We start from the raw sequence: 9,177 nt of genomic DNA on the forward strand, positions 1-9,177 counted from the left end.
CAAGTATTTTGAAACTAATTCCAAACTCTTCTATTTTAGTTTCTAATTTCAAAATATTGAATCTTAATTCTAAGTGTAACTTTATAAATTATTCTTAATTGAAGAAAAACATGATGTTTTGATAATATCATTTTTTTTCTTGGAGCTTATCCTATTTATATTGGTATTTATTTACATTGAATGGGAAAGCAAGTTTTTTAAGAGCATGTTTTTCCTCCTAAGAGGTCGTGGGTTCAAAAGCAGAGGGGGTAGAGTATGTATGTCTTCGTAGACTTAGCAATGAAATGGATGCGCGGAGGTGGGTCCCTTGTCCCACAAACAAGGGGGTTACATACACCAATTTGGTGTCTCGCTTGGCCATGACCTTAAATTGGATAATAATAATAACTTTTAGCTATCTTTTTACAAAATGACATTTGTGTCTTTGCTTTTTTTTAGTTGTGTATTGATATTTACATTTATTAGTTTGATAGAAAATGTATTTCTTAAAATAAATAAGTAATCCATTAGAGAAGTTTGGCATTTGCTTCACTTTGCATCAAATCAACAAACAAGAATAGACAGTAGAAAAAGGTTTTTGTTGGTTATTAGTTTTCAAGAGTTTTATTGTCTATGTGACAGTCTCACCCAAGGTTCTAGTATGAGTTGCATTGTAAAAAGAATGTACATATGTTGTAATATTTGGAATAACAAAAGAAAAAGGTGACTGAGTCTAAGGACATGGATTGTAGAGCTAGGAATGGAGAATTCTTGGTAGGGATGATACAGTTTATTGTGCAAAGAAGAGACCTGAACTTGACGATAGGCATTAAAGGCTGAGTGGTCCATGAAGTAAAGGGGATGGTTCATGAAATTAAATGGTCTGAGGAAAATATTTAGGCCCATGATTGTTTGAGATAATACAAGGAGCAAAAGGGAACATAATTTATGGACTGGTTGCAAGAGCAAGGATGCAGTAGTAATGGAGGGACATGAAACTTGCTCCAAAAGAAAGAGAGGCATTTGGAAGAGAGGATGTGGATAGAGGGTCAAATTTAGTTTTACTGGAGACAAAAAAGATAAATATTGTATGATTACTATTTGACCTACTCACACATGTTCAGTCTGCAACAAGTTCATGAGCACATTCTTTTATGCAAGCTTGAACAAGCATAGCACGGACATCAAGACAATTCATTGCAATAATCAACCTTTGTCGACAATCAATGCGCACTTTCATTGACAGTTTTCCACTTCTGGCCACATTTGTACTTCTACTTTGGTGAATTTTTCCAACTGTGGCTTTTGCACACCTTCGCTTTCGTGAGTGTTATTTTCATGCTTTCGACTTTTACTTTTGTTTGCTTTCACTTTAATTAGTGTCATTTTCATGTTATCTTCGCTCTAGCATGTGTCACTTTCACTGTTGTTCGTGTATCGCAAGTGTCGTTCGCACTTTTCTCTTCATATAGTAAATGTCATCTTTTAGCATGTGGAGTGTTGCACAATGCACAAAAGCTAGTTTTGTTGGTTTCAAGGGGTAACCTTTGTGTAAATGAGTTGGTCTTATCATGTAAACATGTATCACACTAATTTCCAAAGTTTCAAGCATTGTCGCACAAGTGTCATCATAGTCGTCGCAAAGTGTATCTTTGGTGTTGCACTTGGTGTAGGTCGTCGCAAAGTTGTTGCATTAAGGAAAGGATGTTGTTCATGTGTTCTGAGTGTTCCATGTTGTGTCGTCAAGTGATCTAAGTGTGTGGTCATGTTCAGAGTCATGCTTTTGCTTATCTTCCTCTCACTGATCCGACACTTAGTCAAATTGGGAAAACTCTTCGACCAGACCACTCAGCCTCCTTTAGCCAGCCTAAATTGTGCATTGTGCAGTCTCAGCCCTCAAGCAACAACCTTGTCTCTTGGCACTATGCAATGCGCAGTTTCTGCCTTCCCAAATTGTGCACTATGCAATCTCAGTGCTCAATTCCAGAACTACACAATCCTTGCCTCCAGCTAACCTTCTCTGCACACTATGCAATCTCAAGCATCAAGCCTCGGCCTTGAGCTCTTGAACTGCACAATTGCGCAATCACTTGGCCTCTAACCCTCTTGAACTGCGCATTGGGAAAATTTAAGCCTCAAGCTTAAGCCCTTGAACCCCTCAATTGCGCAACCTCCCAGTTTGTTCTCCTGTCTAAACTGCGCATTGGGCAACTTCAAGCCTCAAGCTTGACCTCATGAGTCCCTCAACTGCATAGTCACTTAGACTAGTCCTTCAGAACTATGCACTACACAGTCCCAAGCCTCCAACTTGAGCTCTTGAGTCCCTCAACTATGTAGTCCCTATGATCAGGCCTCCAGAACTGCGCATTGCGTAGTGTCAAGCCTTAGTCCCGGACCTTGACCTCTGGAACTACGCAATCCCTGAGTCAGTCACTCGACCAATCACCAATTCCAACCCCAACAAGTGATTTCATGAAGCATGTTAGATTAGGGGTTTATCAAACTGATGTTGTCTTGTCATGAGTGGATTACAGTTAGAGGTATTCTTTACTGCTATGACAAGATGATGATGGAGGAGATGGAGAAGGAGGCCATGCTAAGAGATGCCTATGGAGCTAAATAAACCAGATGATCACCAGGCGATAAGATGAAGGAACACAAGATTACAACAAAAGGCATAAGATCAATACCACATTCAAGACTCCTTATCTTCAATTCATGAGGAGGAGAAAGAAAATACCATGTTCTATTTGTCGAGAAGACACAAAGAAACTAGCAGCAACGAGTGACCTGACACTGCCATGTCATCATGTAGTCCATGTCATCAGTGTCATGTCATGTTGTGTCATGAGTCATCATGTGCCACATCATTTTGTGGATTATGTAAATTCTATAATGGATAAATATAATGTAAAGTGGAAGTCCAAGAGTCATTCATGTAATGTGAAAAGTCATGTAGGAAGTCAAAAGGTCATAGAGAAGTCGAACAATCATGGGGTATTCCAAGGACCAAGAGTCACAAGGGAGGTGAAGGATCACTTCACTTGTTATGTATACACCCTCATTGTACAAGAAAGGGACATTTCACCTTGGCTTTTCCCATAAGGCATTAGAGAGAAAGAGTCGGTACTTTTGGGGAGCAAGTCGTGGATCCAACGCTCCACTATTGGAGCTAGTGATGTTCGTTGTATTCATGTACCTTGGGACTTTTACTTAATACTTGAAGCTTGATGGCCAACACATTTTCATGCATGGGTTGTGAATATTTGTAAGATTGTTCTGTGAATGTTTATGATTCATGTTTCCTTTCACCTGTACTAAAGTAGTTGAACTATTTTGGTTACTTTAGTGCTTATCTAATTTAAAATGTGGTGTAATGGTTGTAACAATTGTCGCATCTATGTGGAATATTCTGGTTAATGTTAAGCGATTTTCTTTTTGCTTGTGTGTGTCTGTAGGGTGGTACTATTACCTCTCTCTTAGATGCTCACCTTTCCTCCCTCTGCGTAGAAGAACCTTGATACACCTGCAACCGAACATTCACCAGGCACACTTACTTGCTTTTCGCAAAGGCATATACATGCTTCTCTCTCTTGCTCATTGCTAAAGCCAAGGCAAATCTATAAGAATATATGTCAACCAGACCGATACTCTAAATGGGGCTCCTATTCATAACAGTGTGAGTTCTAATTGTGACTTCACATCAGGGAGACCCCCTTGGTTGACGAATTTCCAACACCGTCAACAAGTGGCGCTGAAAGGAGGGAGAGATTACAGGTTGTGCCTATTGAGTTTGCTTTGAATATCTTATCCAAAATGGCTCTTTCCCAAATCATAATCCCATGATTTTTTTCTAAAGATCTTGGTATCACCATCCCTGCAGAAGTTATTCATAACCTGTTTGAATTTAAGCTTGATGGCGAGGGTGAGTTAACTCTTCGTGAACATTTGTTTCAAGTTGCTTGTTTTTTCCTTTCTAATGGACTACATTGCAGGGATATCATAGCTATATTTCTCACCCTCACATCTGAAGGTCATGTTAGGAGATGGTGTCATACATTACCTATTGCTTCTATCCATTCATTTGACCAACTTGTGAAGGAGCTTCATAAAGCATTTGATGGATATGACTACCGAGATGTCCTCAAAAGAATTAATCAACTAAGAATGAAGCCTAATGAATCAATTGAGGATTTCTTCGGTCAATTGTTTCATATTTGTTATGAATTTATGAAAGAAGACACATATTGGGATTTATTTACACAAAAGTTTAAGTGTTTGGTTCATATCTCTTTGCACGGTGAATATGAACCCCCTGATGTTTTTACTTCCCCAACTATTGTAAATCATGGGACACCTCTAATTTTAGAGGAGGAACTTACTACTCCTTTTGTTCCTTGTCCTCCTCCTTTTCCAGTTCTAATGAGGGTGCCTCCTCACGATGGTAATAAAGTTGGGAAATCTACAAATCAAATTCCTAATCCATATTCTCATCTTCCTTCCGCTTTTCATGACTCAAATCCCATGAAGGAATTCTTGGAATGGTTCATGAAGCCTATGGTGAAAAGTAATTTATCCATTCCTCGAGATGGTATTAACACTCACAACTCTACTCTTGAATCTGATTTGGATACCTATTATCCTCTACCATCTCTTTCTCATAACCCCTTGTCCCTCAATCTGCCTAATCAATCTCTTCCAAATCCAAGTAGTGAACAGGTCCAAGGTAGTCACATTTCACAAGTAGGGGAGCATGAAGGTGAAGATTCTTTCGATCTTTCTTCTCTTTTTTTGTGTCCTCTGTGCAAAGATGGTGTTTCCTCATTCTTGGATGATAATGAATTTGGTAATCTTAGTCGTCACTCAGATATAATAAATTCTCTCAATAAATCCAAAGTCTTGGGCAATAATCATTCTTATGAGAATGACTCCATTGGTAGACATGATGATGAATCCCCAAGTGCGTCATCCAATCTTTCATTTCCTCTAGAAGAGTTTGTTTCCAAATATTAACATCTCGTATTGTTTCGATCAAAGATGATTTGCTTATGAACACTTCTTCCTCTTCACCTCCCTATCCTTTGTGCTCTATTGTTCACAATGCATCAACTTATGATGGAGACTCTCCATTTTCTTCAAGTTTGTTATCTCATGAGTTGAATCTTGAAATGATTCAAGATAGTGAGAACATCCATGATGAAGAATAAATCGATGAAATCATTGAGTATTCTTTCCATCCCTTGTCGTCTCTTGTTTTTTATGAAGACAACTCTTCAAATCAACTTGCTCATGAAATTTCCCCGATTCATTCATCTCTCGAATTATGACCAAGAGAATATTTTGACTTGATTAATCTGGTTATTGTTGTAAAATCTGATCAAATTAGTGACAAAGATGGTTGCGATCTGGTTAGTTGTAGTCTTATTGAAATCAATGGTAGTATTTATCCTCGCACCATCGATGATCTATTTCAATCTTTAAAATGCGATTTTACAAGCTTTGAAAGTTCCAGGACTTGTCAGGGAGTCGAGGTACTTTAACTTCCACTAATGGTTATGATAGGATCTCGTGACTCTAGTAAGGTCCCTGAACTAAGTCAAATCTTGTTTCTCTCGCGAAATCCTTCTCTTTGCATGGTTTCACTCGATGAAAATTTCTTCTTGAAAGATGTTTGGTATTTCGGATGTAGTATTTCGAGATTTCAAAATTTTATTTCTGATTGGATTTAGGAACCTTCCTCATTTGATTCATCTTCATGCAAATATCTTGTATCAAACTCAGGTTTAGAATGTGTATCTCTCATAGAATCATGGAACTGTGAAGTTAATCGATCATCTTTGGCCGAAGCAATCATGCCTATCAGATTCATTTCAGAATAGTCAGCTCCTGGTTTTTCTTGTGAATGTTATATCACGAATCTTGTTCTTCATCGCACCTGAAATCCTCCTGAGTGCTAATGAATGCATGAGTTATTGTGCAAATCAAACTCTTCTTCATTCACTGTATCTTGACTAGTCTCATGTGTTTGTTGTACTGGCATTCCTTTTCACTTCTTTCGATGATTACCATGCCAGTACAACATGTGACCAATCACAAGGAAATTGTTTGTTACATTTATCATGCGAGGAAGATGATTCATTTGTTCAAGGCATTCATAAAGATGTTCAAACTAATCTATCTTTGTTATCTTCTAACCGAGAATCTCTTGCCACAAACGATCCATCTGATCATAATATTAACTGTCATTTATTTTATCATTTTCCCACTAGTATATTTGATGATAGTTGTTTCACATCGATTAATATTTATGGTTTATCTCACCATTCAGATACTTGTCAAGCAACTGAGGCACTTCAGCCTTTGTTGATGGTTATGTCAGACCCTCACTATCTTGACAAGCCTTCTGAATATGATTAGATTCATTTTCCCTTACAAGATTCTCATCCTGATCTCATGCTTTTTTTTTGGAAATTCATATTTTCAAAGATTTTAGGATTCTCAAGAGGATTGTTTCACGATTCACAATCCAATCGATGAATGTTAGAGAAATATTACCTGGAAAGCTTCGTCATAAATAATAGGTTTCAACCTTTTCTCATGCTTGCTAAGGAGTACAATGCAGATGAATAATCATTTGCAAGAAGCCCTCGAGGTTTGTCTTGTTACATTTTTTCAGAAGAAAAAAAGTTAAGAATGCGAAATGGTTAAAAGTAGTGGTTATGACATATATTTATGTTGATAGGAAAAACCTTTAATTTGTTGTTTAGAGTATTCAAGCTCTTATCTTTTATGTTGCACATTTTTTAATCTCAGTTTTAATCAATCATGTCTTTGTGATTGCAGGTCGGGAACAACTACGGTGGCTACATTGGAAATTTCATTATACATGACCCTGACCTTCTAGATGTTTAGGTTAGGAGTAGGTTTAGTTGCATATTAGTTTACTTACACATGCATCTTGCATTCATTTTTTGTAGTTTGTCTTGTGTTTTCTCATTTTGGTTTCGTAACATATTTTTGGTTAGGCTCCTTTTGCTTCATCCTCCTAGTTTTGTTTCCTTGTTGTGTTTTGTCTTTTATGTTTTGTTTAATGAGACTTTGCATGAAGGGTGTCCTATTTGGGCTCAAAAGATAGTGTGGAAAAATAGAAAAGGACTTTGTGACACTGCAACATTTGGCTAACTCTCTTTCCTTCTTCCTTGTCTTGGTTACACCTTTTGGTCGATGATGATCCGACTGAAAATATTATCCTTATGTAAGGAAAGCCTTGTGTCAAACCATGATATCAATGTCTATTCTGGAAACCTCATGCCTACACTCAGGTCTTTATGTTTCAGTGTTTTCACAATGATCCAATCAAGTAGAGAAGGATAAGGGGGAAATCTAAATGAGCAAACCAATATCAGAGGTCTTATATATGCTTCTTTGAAAAGACAACCTCTTATGCTCTCAATAAGTCAGGATCCCTCTTCTTCCCATGAAATAAATAAGTGTAGATGCATAGTCCTATATAAAATAAATAAATAAAGGCGAAAGAAGAGAAAGTCTTCCTATGCAGAGAGGTGAAGCAAGCAACTTTGTCGAGGTACTATCCAGGCCTACTGGCAGCAAAGCAATGTTTATGTCCCTTAAGTGACTCCATCTGGGTACTGTCCAGTTCTATTAGTAGCAGAGAAACACCAAAAATGAAAAACTACACTCTGAAAATCTAAACTCACGAACTTCATTACCCTTTCCTGATTCGAAACATTGTGTGATCGTTGACTTTATTTTGTGTTTGACCAAGTAAAGGAATGAAGGGGATTATGTTTATGCATGGGGTAAGTAATTAATCCATGGTAATATGAATCATGGATCAATACTCCCTGAAGAACTAGACCCTACACGACATAACTGACTAAGGTAGAGAAGCTGAAGTTCTACCGATGTGTCTCCAAGTGTCTTCGTTGTGGAAAACACCCTCCAAAATTTTGCTTACACTTGAATTTTGGAGCCTACTATGGATCTTACGATTGGTCATTTCGTAGTCACTTTTTGGTTGATTGATGTTTTGTTAAGTTCTTGAGCTCCCTTTTGAATTATAAATGTTGAAGTCACCTACTCACACATGGTCAATCCACAATAAGTTCATGAGCGCATTCTTATATGCAAGCTTGAACAAGCATAACATGTTCCATCAAGATAGTGCATGTGCAATAATCAACCTATGTTGACAGTCAGTGTGCACTTTCATTGATAGTCTTCCACTTTTGGCTGCATTTGTACTTCTATTTTGGTGATTTTTTCCAACTGTCGCTCTTCCGCACTTTCGCTTTCACGAGTATCGTTTTCATGCTTTCAACTGTCACTTTCATTTGATTGCACTTTAATTAGTGTCATTTTCATGTTATCTTCACTTTGGCATGTGTCACTTTCACTGTCGTTCGCATATCACAAGTGTCATTCGCACTTTTCTCTTCATATAGTAAATGTCGTCTTTTAGCATGTGGAGTGTCGCACAATGCACGAAAGCTAGTTTTGGTGGTTTCAAGGGGTAACCTTTGTGTAAATGAGTTGGTCTTACCATGTAAACATGTATCACACTCATTTCCAAAGTTTCAAGCATTGTCGCACAAGTGTTGTCACAGTCGTCGCAAAGTGTATCTTTGGTGTCGCACTTGGTGTAGGTCATCGCAAAGTTGTTGCATTAAGGAAAGGATGTTGTTCATGTGTTTTGAGTGTTCCATGTTGTGTCATCAAGTGATCTAAGTGTTTGGTCATGTTTAGAGTCATGCTTTTTCTTATCTTCCTCTCATTGATCCAACACTTAGTCAAATTGGGAAAACTCTCCGACTGGACCACTCAGCCCCATTTAGCCAGCTCAAACTACACATTGCGTAGTCTCAACCCTCAAGCGGAAGCCTTGTCTCTTATCATTGTGCTATACGTAGTTTCCGCCTTCCAGAACTACACGCTGCACAATCTCAGTGCTCAATTCCAGCCCTTGAGCTCCAGAACTGTGCAATCCTTGCCTCCAGCCAGTCTTCTCGGCGCAATGCGTAGTCTCAAGCATGAAGCCATGACCTTGGTCTCTTGAACTACCCAAATGCACAATCACTTGGCCTATGTCCCTCTTTAACTACGCATTGGGAAACTTTAAGCCTCAAGCTTGAGCCCTTGTACCCCTCAACTGCGCAACCTCTCAGATATTTCTCCTAT

The sequence above is a fragment of the Pinus tabuliformis genome, chromosome 8, assembly GCF_031772625.1.
Source record: "Pinus tabuliformis cultivar Carrire ecotype Pingquan chromosome 8, CPIR1, whole genome shotgun sequence".
Lineage (NCBI taxonomy): Eukaryota > Viridiplantae > Streptophyta > Pinopsida > Pinales > Pinaceae > Pinus > Pinus tabuliformis.